Consider the following 16,111-nt stretch of genomic DNA (forward strand, 5'->3'; position numbering starts at 1 on the left):
TATACTGGACTGAACCAGAGAGAGAGAGAGAGAGAGAGAGAGAGAGAGAGAAGAGACTAGAATATACTGGACTGAACCAGAGAGAGAGAGAGAGAGAGAGAGGGGGGGGTGGCGGAGCTTGGGGGGGCGAGGTAGAAAAAGTTTGTTTCTCATGTTGACTCATAGAAAGTTATAGTCTGTCTGGTGAGCCACAGCACCTCACCATGGCCGTCCTCTGTAACTACAAGAGCAGAGCATTAAGTGTGTGCACACACGCACACACGCACACACAAAGGATGAGATTGTGTGCGTGTGTGTGTGCGTGTGTGTGTGTGTGTGTGTGTGTCTTTATATAGCAGCAGATATCCTGCCCAGTAACCCAACACTGTGTCTGCATGCCACAGATGTTTGCGACCATATATGACCATGACTGTACACACACACACACACACACACACACACACACACACACACACACACACACACACACACACACACACACACACACACACACACACACACACACACACACACACACACACACACACACACACACACACTCTGAGGCTGCGCTGCAGTCAGTGCCCCCGCAGAGCAGTGGAGTTCAGTGTTTCTACATACTCACATATGGCTCAGCGGTAGGTAGAGTGGCCGGATGGTAACCGCAAGGTTCCCGGTTCGATCCCGGGCTCCCCCAGAGTTCATCAAAACGCCACTGAGCAACTTCCACTGGAATGAATAGCAAGGGGGCGGGGCTAATGCCGGGGGGACCCCGGTGACATCATCACTACATGGGGGGGGGGGGGGGGGGGTGACATCATCACACCAGACAGGCAGGGTGACATCATGACAGTCAGGTTATTGATCAGGTTATCAATCAGGTTATCAATCAGGCTTATGGAGCCGCGTTCTTATCGAGCATTATTATTTATTATTATTATTTGTTGGAAAGACGGGAGACGATGAATTTTGGAAAATAATATTAAATAAACTGTTAACTGGTTAATATGTGTTTAAAAGCATAATGTAGTTTCCCCGGGCAGCGCTGGTTGGCAGGTTATACACTTTTAGACCCACATGTTTGTTCCAGCGTGGATGATTACATTTATTTATTGATCGCCTCTTGTCTTGATTGTTTAAACATGACGTCATGGACCGCTATGCTTCATTCATTCATACATTGGGAGGTGAAGCTTTACAATGATTCATTCATTCATACATTGGGAGGTGAAGCCTTACAATGATTCATTCATTCATACATTGGGAGGTGAAGCTTTACAATGATTCATTCATTCATACATTGGGAGGTGAAGCTTTACAATGATTCATTCATTCATACATTGGGAGGTGAACAGTCGACGCGGGTGGGGTGGGGTTCAGTGTCTCATTGGAGGCAGTGTGGGGTTCAGTGTCTCATTGGAGGCAGTGTGGGGTTCAGTGTCTCATTGGAGGCAGGGTGGGGTTCAGTGTCTCATTGGAGGCAGGGTGGGGTTCAGTGTCTCATTGGAGACAGGGTGGGGTTCAGTGTCTCATTGGAGGCAGTGTGGGGTTCAGTGTCTCATTGGAGGCAGGGTGGGGTTCAGTGTCTCACTGGAGACAGGGTGGGGTTCAGTGTCTCATTGGAGGCAGGGTGGGGTTCAGTGTCTCATTGGAGGCAGTGTGGGGTTCAGTGTCTCATTGGAGACAGGGTGGGGTTCAGTGTCTCATTGGAGGCAGGGTGGGGTTCAGTGTCTCATTGGAGGCAGGGTGGGGTTCAGTGTCTCATTGGAGAAAGGGTGGGGTTCGTTGTCTCACTGGAGGCAGGGTGGGGTTCAGTGTCTCATTGGAGGCAGGGTGGGGTTCAGTGTCTCACTGGAGGCAGTGTGGGGTTCAGTGTCTCATTGGACGCAGGGTGGGGTTCAGTGTCTCATTGGAGGCAGGGTGGGGTTCAGTGTCTCATTGGAGGCAGTGTGGGGTTCAGTGTCTCACTGGAGGCAGTGTGGGGTTCAGTGTCTCATTGGAGGCAGGGTGGGGTTCAGTGTCTCATTGGAGGCAGGGTGGGGTTCAGTGTCACATTGGAGGCAGGGTGGGGTTCAGTGTCTCATTGGAGGCAGTGTGGGGATCAGTGTCTCATTGGAGGCAGTGTGGGATTCAGTGTCTCATTGGAGGCAGTGTGGGGTTCAGTGTCTCATTGGAGGCAGGGTGGGGTTCAGTGTCTCATTGGAGGCAGTGTGGGGTTCAGTGTCTTGCTCAAGGACACTTCCACATGTGGACAGGAGGAGGAGCCTGGATTCGAACCGCCGACCCAGGGATCATTGGACAACCCGCTCTACCTCCTGAGCCACAGTCGCCCCATCCCTAGCTGTGAGTGACTGCAGCATCACCCCATCCCTATAGACCAATTATTTGTTTACAAACATTGGGACTGGGCGCACGGGTGACTGTTTCATGTAATCAATTCCCAACAGATCTCCAAACCTGTTGTTTTGGGGAGCGCTGGTTTCAGTCCATTCAACCTCCTCTTGTGAGTTGACTTCAAAGCCCAACAGTATTGCGCACAGAGAACAGCTGATATACAAGCTCACATCGCAGATGCGACTGTTGTGAGCGTAGAGGTCTGCGTGCGCGACACCATCGCGGGACGAAGCATAAATTATACTTGATGGACTGCAGGTGCGCGTGCAGCCGTGCACAAACAGGCTCTGCAGAAACCAAGGATTATATATTTCAAGGGGCGAGAGATCACAATAAAAATCCTAATCATTCTTCCTCTACACTGGGAGAAAAACAGCATCTGAAAGTTTGATGGGGCATTTTTTACACGTGAGTGCAGTTAGAACTTTTCCATTGCATCTTATGAGAGGTGGTGTTCTTCTGCTGCCTTTATGCGCGCGCATGCCGTTTCTTATCAGTGTGACGTCGTCTGATAAGGCGTCTATAGAGCGTCGCAGTCCCGCCAACTTTCATGACGACGCCAGGCCCAGGAAATGAATCCCAATGCATTTTTCCCTCACATTTCAACATTTCAAAAAGTATTCATTTAAAGACCTTTTAAGCGTCGTACGAAGCCAACTCGAGTCGTGACAAATCATGACAACAAACTCAATATTTTGGACCAAACAAATATTTACAAAGACGAAAAACAACAAAATAAAGTGTTGTAAGTTGCCGTTTTTTTCTACTTTCTAATTCTTTGTTTGGCCCAAAACAATGTGTTTGTTGTCATGATTTGTCACGACAAGAGTTGGCTTAAACGTCTTTAAATAAATACTTTCTGAAAAGTCTATGAGGAAAATGAACAGGGATTTCTTTTCTCTCGAGGGAGCGGGGCTGCGACGCTCTATAGCTGTGAGTGACTGCAGCGCCCCCTAGCTGTGAGTGACTGCAGCGCCCCCTAGCTGTGAGTGACTGCAGCCAGAGACACAAAACGTAGATGAAACTAGTGTTTTGATACAGTGTCTTGTTTTTAATTTACAAGGCACGACGACACATACAGGAAACAGAAAACAGGATACAGGATACGGCAGGATGCCAAACATCAGCTCTCACCAAAAACACACTAAACACATCAAGTAGTTCCTGGAGAAAATAAACATGAGGTAACTGAAACATTATTTCAGTCAATTATAGCGCGCCCAAGTCCCTACGTCACTCGCTCATCCCCTGCTATAGAGTTCAGAAGTCCTGACGTCACTCGCTCGTCATTTCTTTATGGAGAATAAAGTTGGGTCATCTTAAGATCGTCTCATGAAAGAATTGTGGTCCAAAAATAAACAAACTGTCTCTGCGATAATGTCGGGGAGGTGTCTCTGTATCGTTCACGACAGGCAGTCACTCATATCGGGGAGGTGTCTCTGTATCGTTCACGACAGGCAGTCACTCATATCGGGGAGGTGTCTCTGTATCGTTCACGACAATGTAACTAATTCAGCAGCAGTAACAATAGCGTTTTCTCTCAGTCAGTTGATTCTTCACATCCATATGAGTGAAACGGTCTGGATGATTTGTTTATTTTTCAAACACAGTTCTTATATGAGGCGATCTAAGATCCTCCTATGGGGATTATAATACAAATAGAAAAGTACACAACCTACTAGTAGTAGGTCTGCTATTTTTCAAAAATTGTGAAAATGTAGTGCAAATCTTTGAATAAATACTCTTTCAGATCGAACGTTTTTAACTCAAATCTTTGCTTCTGGGGGGAACAACATATTTTCAGATGGGGGTCGGCGGCCAAATACTGATAATTCTAGGAGTCCTTGACATGAAATAGTTTGAGAACCACTGACATAGAAACATGAGGTTTTTCAGAAACGGTCAGGATTTAGACATTTGTAGAATCGTCCTCAGGTGGAAATGGATAAATGTATAATGTATGTATATTGTATTGTATTATAATAAATGGGATAAATGCACATTATAATGCATGATAGACCAAGCGTTTCCACATACTGCATAATCATCAGGAGATTTACTATAATTACTATCAACTAGAGATTATTAAAACTACACATTGTTCACATTATTGTTAGGTGTACATTAAACACCTGATGATTGATATTATTGAAGGGATTATCATTGTAGTTCTATTAGAATGTAGTTCTATATCATTCTCTAGGCTATAGGGATAGGCCGGTCTCACAGCCATTCCCCGCCCCCTTTCCTCGCCCCCTGTCCCCGCCCCCTTTCCCCAACCCCTTTCCACGCCCCCTTTCCCCGCCCCCTTTCCCCAACCCTTTTCCCCGCCCCTTACCCCGCCCCCTTTCCCCGCCCCATTTCCCCGCCCCCTTTCCAGACCTAGTGGTGTTGACGTGACGTCACTCCATAGACATTATGTACATGTTGAAAGACCTACATTCAGAAGCCATAAACAACGCTTTTTCTGAAGGTAAACTTTATTCTATTTGGTTTAGCGGTCTTAACATCTTGTTTTCTTCATAATAATATTGGTCTTTTACATTTTAACATTTGGAAACGGCCTTAAATGGTGCAGAGAAAGCAGGTAGGGATGTAGCTCTGGTCCTTGAGTCCATGAGTAAGGCTGTGGACCAGAGCTACATCAACAAGATGTTAAGACGTCACGTCATCACCACTAGGTCTGGAAAGGGGGTGGGGAAGGGCTGTGAGACCGGCCTATTACATGTAGATCTATTCTAGATACCCTTCACTAGGGATTATATATATATGTATTACATGGCTTGGTTGAATGCTTGATTCTGATTGGTCAATCGCTGAATTCAGCGGTGAGTTATTTCTTGATAACAGACCGCTCTATAACAGACCGCTCTATAACAGACCGCTCTATAACAGACCGCTCTGCTCTATAACAGACCGCTCTGCTCTATAACAGACCGCTCTGCTCTATAACAGACCGCTCAACTCTATAACAGACCGCTCTATAACAGACCGCTCTGCTCTATAACAGACCGCTCTGCTCTATAACAGACCGCTCTATAACAGACCGCTCTATAACAGACCGCTCTGCTCTATAACAGACCACTCTATAACAGACCGCTCTGCTCTATAACAGACCGCTCTATAACAGACCGCTCTGCTCTATAACAGACCGCTCAACTCTATAACAGACCGCTCTGCTCTATAACAGACCGCTCTATAACAGACCGCTCTATAACAGACCGCTCTGCTCTATAACAGACCGCTCTGCTCTATAACAGACCGCTCTGCTCTATAACAGACCGCTCTATAACAGACCGCTCTATAACAGACCGCTCTGCTCTATAACAGACCACTCTATAACAGACCGCTCTATAACAGACCGCTCTGCTCTATAACAGACCGCTCTGCTCTATAACAGACCGCTCTGCTCTATAACAGACCGCTCTGCTCTATAACAGACCGCTCTATAACAGACCGCTCTATAACAGACCGCTCTGCTCTATAACAGACCACTCTATAACAGACCGCTCTGCTCTATAACAGACCGCTCTATAACAGACCGCTCCACTCTATAACAGACCGCTCTATAACAGACCGCTCTGCTCTATAACAGACCGCTCTATAACAGACCGCTCTATAACAGACCGCTCTATAACAGACCGCTCCACTCTATAACAGACCGCTCTGCTCTATAACAGACCGCTCTGCTCTATAACAGACCACTCTATAACAGACCGCTCTGCTCTATAACAGACCGCTCTATAACAGACCGCTCTATAACAGACCACTCTGCTCTATAACAGACCACTCTGCTCTATAACAGACCACTCTGCTCTATAACAGACCGCTCTATAACAGACCGCTCTGCTCTATAACAGACCACTCTATAACAGACCACTCTATAACAGACCACTCTGCTCTATAACAGACCACTCTATAACAGACCACTCTGCTCTATAACAGACCACTCTATAACAGACCACTCCGCTCTATAACAGACCGCTCTGCTCTATAACAGACCGCTCCGCTCTATAACAGACCGCTCTGCTCTATAACAGACCGCTCTGCTCTATAACAGACCGCTCTATAACAGACCGCTCTATAACAGACCGCTCTGCTCTATAACAGACCGCTCTATAACAGACCACTCTGCTCTATAACAGACCACTCTGCTCTATAACAGACCGCTCTGCTCTATAACAGACCGCTCCACTCTATAACAGACCGCTCTATAACAGACCGCTCTGCTCTATAACAGACCGCTCTGCTCTATAACAGACCGCTCTATAACAGACCACTCTGCTCTATAACAGACCACTCTATAACAGACCGCTCTATAACAGACCGCTCTATAACAGACCGCTCTGCTCTATAACAGACCGCTCTATAACAGACCGCTCTGCTCTATAACAGACCGCTCCGCTCTATAACAGACCGCTCTGCTCTATAACAGACCGCTCCGCTCTATAACAGACCGCTCCGCTCTATAACAGACCGCTCTGCTCTATAACAGACCGCTCTGCTCTATAACAGACCGCTCTATAACAGACGGCTCTGCTCTATAACAGACCGCTCTATAACAGACCGCTCTGCTCTATAACAGACCGCTCTATAACAGACCGCTCTATAACAGACCGCTCTATAACAGACCGCTCTATAACAGACCGCTCTGCTCTATAACAGACAGCTCTATAACAGACCGCTCTATAACAGACCGCTCTGCTCTATAACAGACCGCTCTGCTCTATAACAGACCGCTCTATAACAGACCGCTCTGCTCTATAACAGACCGCTCTATAACAGACCGCTCTGCTCTATAACAGACCGCTCTATAACAGACCGCTCTGCTCTATAACAGACCGCTCTATAACAGACCGCTCTGCTCTATAACAGACCGCTCTATAACAGACCGCTCCGCTCTATAACAGACCGCTCCGCTCTATAACAGACCGCTCCGCTCTATAACAGACCGCTCCGCTCTATAACAGACCGCTCTGCTCTATAACAGACCGCTCTGCTCTATAACAAACCGCTCTATAACAGACCACTCTGCTCTATAACAGACCGCTCTATAACAGACCGCTCTGCTCTATAACAGACCGCTCTATAACAGACCGCTCTATAACAGACCGCTCTGCTCTATAACAGACCGCTCTGCTCTATAACGCTCCGCTCTATAACAGACCGCTCTATAACAGACCGCTCTGCTCTATAACAGACCGCTCTATAACAGACCGCTCTATAACAGACCGCTCTATAACAGACCGCTCTGCTCTATAACAGACCGCTCTATAACAGACCGCTCTGCTCTATAACAGACCGCTCCGCTCTATAACAGACCGCTCTATAACAGACCGCTCTGCTCTATAACAGACCGCTCTATAACAGACCGCTCTGCTCTATAACAGACCGCTCCGCTCTATAACAGACCGCTCTATAACAGACCGCTCTATAACAGACCGCTCTGCTCTATAACAGACCGCTCTATAACAGACCGCTCTGCTCTATAACAGACCGCTCTGCTCTATAACAGACCACTCTGCTCTATAACAGACCGCTCTGCTCTATAACAGACCGCTCTATAACAGACCGCTCTATAACAGACCGATCTATAACAGACCGCTCTGCTCTATAACAGACCGCTCTGCTCTATAACAGACCGCTCTGCTCTATAACAGACCGCTCTATAACAGACCGCTCTGCTCTATAACAGACCACTCTGCTCTATAACAGACCGCTCTATAACAGACCGCTCTGCTCTATAACAGACCGCTCTATAACAGACCGCTCTATAACAGACCGCTCTATAACAGACCGCTCTATAACAGACCACTCTGCTCTATAACAGACCGCTCTATAACAGACCGCTCTGCTTTATAACAGACCGCTGCCTAATCAAACCCTCGGAGCACCTGCTGTGCCCCGCTTGATTTACTGCTGTTTCCAACATGACCAGCCATGTAAACACACACACACAATGTAATTCACAGCTAAACATTGCTCTCAAAAATGTTTTTGAAAACATTTGAGCGAGAAATAGACGAAGCAGTTACCCCGAAAATGGATTCTATTTGATCAACTTACTTCCATGTTTTCCGCAAGGAAGCTTTGAGAAGGAAAGGCAATGGTCACGTGACTGGGCTGCGCCATGACACTTTCATGGACACTTTCATGGGAGCCAAACTACCCGGAAGTTTGGCAGAATGCACTGGAGTCAATGAGAGCTCAGTGACCAGCTCTATTTATATATAAAATACATTGGAGTCAATGAGAGCTCAGTGACCAGCTCTATTTATATATAAAATACACTGGAGTCAATGAGAGCTCAATGACCAGCTCTATTTATATATAAAATACATTGGAGTCAATGAGAGCTCAGTGACCAGCTCTATTTATATATAAAATACATTGGAGTCAATGAGAGCTCAATGACCAGCTCTATTTATATATCAAATACATTGGAGTCAATGAGAGCTCAGTGACCAGCTCTATTTATATATAAAATACATTGGAGTCAATGAGAGCTCAGTGACCAGCTCTATTTATATATAAAATACATTGGAGTCAATGAGAGCTCAGTGACCAGCTCTATTTATATATAAAATACATTGGAGTCAATGAGAGCTCAGTGACCAGCTCTATTTATATATAAAATACATTGGAGTCAATGAGAGCTCAGTGACCAGCTCTATTTATATATAAAATACATTGGAGTCAATGAGAGCTCAATGACCAGCTCTATTTATATATAAAATACATTGGAGTCAATGAGAGCTCAGTGACCAGCTCTATTTATATATAAAATACATTGGAGTCAATGAGAGCTCAGTGACCAGCTCTATTTATATATAAAATAAACTGGAGTCAATGAGAGCTCAGTGACCAGCTCTATTTATATATAAAATACACTGGAGTCAATGAGAGCTCAGTGACCAGCTCTATTTATATATAAAATAAACTGGAGTCAATGAGAGCTCAGTGACCAGCTCTATTTATATATAAAATACATTGGAGTCAATGAGAGCTCAGTGACCAGCTCTATTTATATATAAAATACATTGGAGTCAATGAGAGCTCAGTGACCAGCTCTATTTATATATAAAATACATTGGAGTCAATGAGAGCTCAGTGACCAGCTCTATTTATATATAAAATACACTGGAGTCAATGAGAGCTCAGTGACCAGCTCTATTTATATATAAAATACATTGGAGTCAATGAGAGCTCAGTGACCAGCTCTATTTATATATAAAATACATTGGAGTCAATGAGAGCTCAGTGACCAGCTCTATTTATATATAAAATAAACTGGAGTCAATGAGAGCTCAGTGACCAGCTCTATTTATATATAAAATACACTGGAGTCAATGAGAGCTCAGTGACCAGCTCTATTTATATATAAAATAAACTGGAGTCAATGAGAGCTCAGTGACCAGCTCTATTTATATATAAAATACACTGGAGTCAATGAGAGCTCAGTGACCAGCTCTATTTATATATAAAATACACTGGAGTCAATGAGAGCTCAGTGACCAGCTCTATTTATATATAAAATACATTGGAGTCAATGAGAGCTCAGTGACCAGCTCTATTTATATATAAAATACATTGGAGTCAATGAGAGCTCAGTGACCAGCTCTATTTATATATAAAATACATTGGAGTCAATGAGAGCTCAGTGACCAGCTCTATTTATATATAAAATACACTGGAGTCAATGAGAGCTCAGTGACCAGCTCTATTTATATATAAAATACACTGGAGTCAATGAGAGCTCAGTGACCAGCTCTATTTATATATAAAATACACTGGAGTCAATGAGAGCTCAGTGACCAGCTCTATTTATATATAAAATACATTGGAGTCAATGAGAGCTCAGTGACCAGCTCTATTTATATATAAAATACATTGGAGTCAATGAGAGCTCAGTGACCAGCTCTATTTATATATAAAATACACTGGAGTCAATGAGAGCTCAGTGACCAGCTCATGAACAAACATTATTTCTGAATGACTGAGACCTTTTGTAAAGTAATCGCTTCTGGAAACTAACAGAAGACATGTAACACATCATTGTCTGCTGTGTTGCTTTTCGATGTGTACACTTTGTCATTTTTATAGAGGTATCTGAAGAGCACAAAGTACCTTTCTGAACGCACCAAGTATCGCGAGACTTCCCACCGTTCCCTGTCTGGCAGCCAAATCTCGCGATAACTCGGAGCCAGAAACGATACCTGCTGCTGTTTAGATCCTCAGATAAAATTATATACTGCTCCACGCCATCTGAGCGAGCCCCGCTACGCTCAGCCTGTACTGCTCCACGCCATCTGAGCGAGCCCAGCTACGCTCAGCCTGTACTGCTCCACGCCATCTGAGCGAGCCCAGCTACACTCAGCCTGTACTGCTCCACGCCATCTGAGCGAGCCCAGCTACACTCAGCCTGTACTGCTCCACGCCATCTGAGCGAGCCCAGCTACGCTCAGCCTGTACTGCTCCACGCCATCTGAGCGAGCCCAGCTACGCTCAGCCTGTGACTGGCAGATTCTGGCTGATATTGGCCTCCAGAGATTACTACAACCGCCCTGAGACCTAGTGACCTGGTGCTCTGGTCCCCTTCTCTAAAAAAAGGAGTAAATCGTCAAACTCACATATAATAATATATTATACAAATATTCAAATTATTATTGTTTCGTAGATGTGGCCACTTGTTTCTCTTGCAAAACTGGCAACACAGCAAGATGGGCTGTAAGAAAAAGGTGAATATAGTGGCCGAAACACCCCAAGATCCAAGGATACACTACTGATGATGCCTATACACCACCAAGATACCCATGTACCTGTCTAGATACTTCCTTAATGTTAACGAAGTCCACACCCACAACACCAGAGGGAGTGCAACGAACCATGTACAACCCAGATTCGGCACAAACAAGGGACTAAATTATTTTCGCTCCTATGCCACCAAAATGTGGAACGCCCTACCAACAGTCATTAAGACATGCAAATCCCTTGACTCCTTCAAAACCGCTCTCAAAGGGCACCTACGGACGGCTGCAATTCGAAACTGGCCCCTGTAAAATCGGAATCCCTCAAACACGGACGCAAGGACAACACAAGAGACGGTCGCGGCCACACAGCCAACTCAAGGTATGGCCACTGAGCCGACTTGGGGACCCAACACAAGGACAACACAAGAGATGGTCACGGCCACACAGCCAACTCAAGGTACGGCCACGGAGCCGACTTGGGGACCCAACGCAGCTCCTCCAAGGAAAACAAACAAATGAACGGAGCTGAACGTGAATCCCCCCCACCGCCAACCCCTTTTTTCCCCTCACTGTATATGTTTCTTTTCCCTTTTTACCTCCTTTATGATGAATTCCTGTTCTGTCCTTTGTCTATATAGAAGTGTCTATTTGTACGTCTCTAAATGTTTTTGATGAATTGAACATTGTGGACCCTATTGGAAACAAGTGTAATGCTTAATTGGGTCGTCCACTCACAGTTAACAGCCTTTGTATTGAGTTTGTGCTTGAAATGTACTGTAATTCTGCAAACTGTTAATACATTTTTCAATCAATCAAAAAAAAAACACCACACTGCGTGAAAAGAGGAGTTAACGGGCAATTATGGGCACTGTATTTTGCCGTAAACCTCAAGTTTAGCAGCATCTACAGTTAATATACGGTAATATACAGGTGTGATGGTACAATTCGGGAGTTTACCAGAGTTTGTTGGAAAGTTTAACGGGAGTTTCCTGTAATATACACATCCGTATTCCATGCGTTTTCACCACCACTCATCACCAAAACGACCAGTGGCGTGCACAGATAGACACTAGGGGGTGCTAGAGCACCCTTTTGGCAATGTGCCCTTTTGAAAAAAAGAAGACAAATATTTTTTTTTCATTTTTTTTTTTCAAAAATAGCAGACCTACAAGCTCGTAGCGCGCCACTCGGTGGCGCGCTATGAGCTTGTAGATCTGCTATTTTTCAATAGCTAAAACATAACATAATGCTAACACCAAAAGGGGTTCCCGCCCAAAATGGATTAAGGCAACCGGCCGGTTCCACGCGCTGCACAAGGTGCCCTTTTTTAACTTGAGCACCTGCCCCTCTAAATGTCTGTGCACGCCACTGAAAACGACAAGATGACACCAAGACATTCTACCATTCACCACCATGCACAAAGGAATTTACATCTTATCCTGTGTTTGATAAACTGTGCACTCTGTGCACATCGAAAAGCAAGTGATTAGAAAACAACCTGTGATATGTTTTCATTTATATGCCTGAACCGATTACAAGACACAGGTCTCAATGGTTCATAAATAATATTTGTTATGAGCTGGTCCAGCCGGCTCCATTCACTGCCATGTATTCATTGAACTTCCGGTGTGAGTTTTGGCTCCCAAGAAAGTGTCCATGAAAGTGTCATGGCGCAGCCCAGTCACGTGACCATTTCTCTTCCTTCTCAAAGCTTCCTTGGTTTTCCGACAGTGCTCCAGGCCTGCAGCTGGCCAGACGCAGCCAGCTCCAGGCCTGCAGCTGGCCAGACGCAGCCAGCTCCAGGCCTGCAGCTGGCCAGACGCAGCCAGCTCCAGGCCTGCAGCTGGCCATACGCAGCCAGCTCCAGGCCTGCAGCTGGCCAGACGCAGCCAGCTCCAGGCCTGCAGCTGGCCAGACGCAGCCAGCTCCAGGCCTGCAGCTGGCCAGACGCAGCCAGCTCCAGTTTAATTACAACCTAAACCTTACTGTAATAAGAAACATGCTGTAATAAGCAGGATAATATCTGGCTAGGGGGTCGTTGTCGGGGAGTTATATTTTCCTTTACACACATGGGGGGCGGGGCGGGGGGTTTCGGGTGACACGGTACACAACTGGGCTCTTCTGATTGGCCAGGATATCAGTCACATGGGTCTCAGCGCGGCACTGCTGATTGGCTACTGTCCACGTGTGGGCGTGGCTATGATGACGACGACGATGATGATGATGTCACAGAGGAGGCTACGGGCTCATGTTCGCCGGGGCTCCAGCCTATAGGAGAGCTGCGTCAGCGTCCGCTGGTTGTCAATCACACACAGCTTCCTCACATACGACCTGACCTCCGCGTGACCCTTGTTGGGCTGGCATATGTCTGGGTCTGGAAGAGAGACATAGAGAGAGAGAGAGAGAGAGAGAGAGAGAGAGAGTGAGAGAGAGAGAGAGAGAGGGGGGGGGAGAGAGAGGGGGGGGGAGAGAGAGAGAGAGAGAGAGAGAGAGAGAGGGGGGGGGGGGGGGGAGAGAGAGAGAGAGAGAGAGAGAGAGGAGAGAGAGGGGGGGGGGGGGGGGGGGGAGAGAGAGAGAGAGAGAGAGAGAGAGGGGGGGGGGAGAGAGAGAGAGAGAGGGGGGGAGAGAGAGAGAGAGAGAGAGAGAGAGAGATTTGTCGGAGTGATATAAAGATGAGAGTTTTGCAAAGCGTGGCCTCCGGGTGGCGCTATAACCCTAACCCTATAGCTATAATAGGGCAATGTTAAAAGTAATTCCCCAGACGGACCACAGGGGGGCAGAGCGTCAGCGAGCGCAGCGGGGACGTACAACCACTAGGTGGTGCAGAACCACCTTTATTTAACACTGGGCACGTACAACCACTAGGTGGTGCAGAACCACCTTTATTTAACACTGGGGACGTACAACCACTAGGTGGTGCAGAACCATCTTTATTTAACACTGGGGACGTACAACCACTAGGTGGTGCAGAACCATCTTTATTTAACACTGGGCACGTACAACCACTAGGTGGTGCAGAACCATCTTTATTTAACACTGGGCACGTACAACCACTAGGTGGTGCAGAACCACCTTTATTTAACACTGGGCACGTACAACCACTAGGTGGTGCAGAACCACCTTTATTTAACACTGGGGACGTACAACCACTAGGTGGTGCAGAACCATCTTTATTTAGGTCACATAAATAACTCACTGTGATGATGTCGTGCGAAGGATGGATGGACGGGCGGACGGACGGACGGACGGACGGACGGACGGACGGACGGGCGGACGGACGGACGGTCATGATGAAGTAAAAGTACTTACTGAACGGCTGACATCATAATGACATCATTATGACATCATTATGACATCATAATGACAGACTTACTGAACGGCTGACTCCTGCAGTGTCTCACTTGACGGACGGTGTTCGCTATGATACGCTGTGGAGAGAGAGAGAGAGAGAGACATTCACTTTACATTACTGTACCTATAGAGAGAGAGAGAGAGAGAGAGAGAGACCGCCCCCTGTCAGGGGAAAAGAAGCGGCTTGGACTCCTCATGCATAGAAGGAAGCATGAGGTCAGTCCGTTGCTCTCCCCAGGTTGGCAAAGGAAGTGTAGAGCCCAGGATTACATTAACACTGGGTGAGCATGAGGTCAGTCCGTTGCTCTCCCCAGGTTAACACTGGGTTGCAAAACTCATAACAATAACAGCAACAACTAGAAAAGTCGCAATTTTGAAAAAGTGCAAATTAAGTCTGGTTGCCGCAGTGGCTTACATAGGCCCCTCCCACTGATATTGTCAGCCAATTACAATGTCACGTTTTGGCCATTAAAATTACATTTTGGACAGGTGTATTTAATACCTTTTCATACAAGGTTATTGATCCTGATTGCATTGTATGTTGTAGTTCTACAGTCACCAATAACATTGTATGTTGTAGTTCTACAGTCTCCAATAACATTGTATGTTGTAGTTCTACAGTCTCCAATAACATTGTATGTTGTAGTTCTACAGTCTCCAATAACATTGTATGTTGTAGTTCTACAGTCTCCAATAACATTGTATGGTGTCGTCCTACAGTCACCAATAACATTGTATGTTGTAGTTCTACAGTCTCCAATAACATTGTATGTTGTAGTTCTACAGTCTCCAATAACATTGTATGGTGTCGTCCTACAGTCACCAATAACATTGTAAAACATAGATTGGTTACGTAACAGCCAATTAGCTACTACAAACGTTATGCAAAGCTGTATATGTATATGTAATTTGTAAGTTGATTAGCGGTATACTGTGGTTACTTTGCGCCCCGTTTGATGCGTATGTATCGTCCCAGCATATAACTGGTACAACTAGCTTTCAATGATGACGTAATAAAGATGTGGATTAAAGGACCCAATGCCAGGGTGTAATTGGTTTTCGATGGTGACGTAATGACGATATGTTTTAGTGTCGGGAGGATTAAAGGTAATGCCCCTATGTATACATGTATGTAATCTGGCCCCACTGCCATATCAAGTAGTCATTACGGCATACGCTGGCACGGCGCATACACATCAAACGGCGACATACGCATCGAAGCACTGGACGGAAACTATTACTTGCGCGCTCTGCTTGCGCAAGTAAGTAATTATATCTCCAGTGGGAGGAGACCCCGGGGCAGACCAAGGACAAGGTGGATTATATCTCCACTGGGAGGAGACCCCGGGGCAGACCAAGGACCAGATGGATTATATATCCACTGGAAGGAGACCCCGGGGCAGACCAAGGACCAGATTGATTATATCTCCACTGGGAGGAGACCCCGGGGCAGACCAAGGACCAGATGGATTATATCTCCACTGGGAGGAGACACCGGGGCAGACCAAGGACCAGATGGATTATATCTCCACTGGGAGGAGACCCCGGGGCAGACCAAGGACCAGATGGATTATATCTCCACTGGGAGGAGACCCCGGGGCAGACCAAGGACCAGATGGATTATATCTCCACTGGGA

General features: G+C 46.2%; 1 pseudogene across 1 annotated transcript in view; it reads right to left on the bottom strand.

Moving 5' to 3' along the window:
* Positions 1 to 13,278: 13,278 nt before the first annotated feature.
* Positions 13,279 to 16,111, bottom strand: part of LOC306919045 (rap guanine nucleotide exchange factor 4-like) — a 57,939-nt pseudogene continuing 55,106 nt past the window's right edge. The window contains exons 27-28 of the transcript in view: positions 14,497 to 14,551; positions 13,279 to 13,497 (exon numbers count right to left, since the gene is read on the bottom strand). The product of the transcript in view is annotated as a rap guanine nucleotide exchange factor 4-like (transcript). The remainder of the gene's footprint in view (positions 13,498 to 14,496; positions 14,552 to 16,111) is intronic.

The sequence above is a fragment of the Electrona antarctica genome (genome assembly GCF_951216825.1).
Source record: "Electrona antarctica genome assembly, contig: scaffold_227, whole genome shotgun sequence".
Taxonomy (NCBI): domain Eukaryota; kingdom Metazoa; phylum Chordata; class Actinopteri; order Myctophiformes; family Myctophidae; genus Electrona; species Electrona antarctica.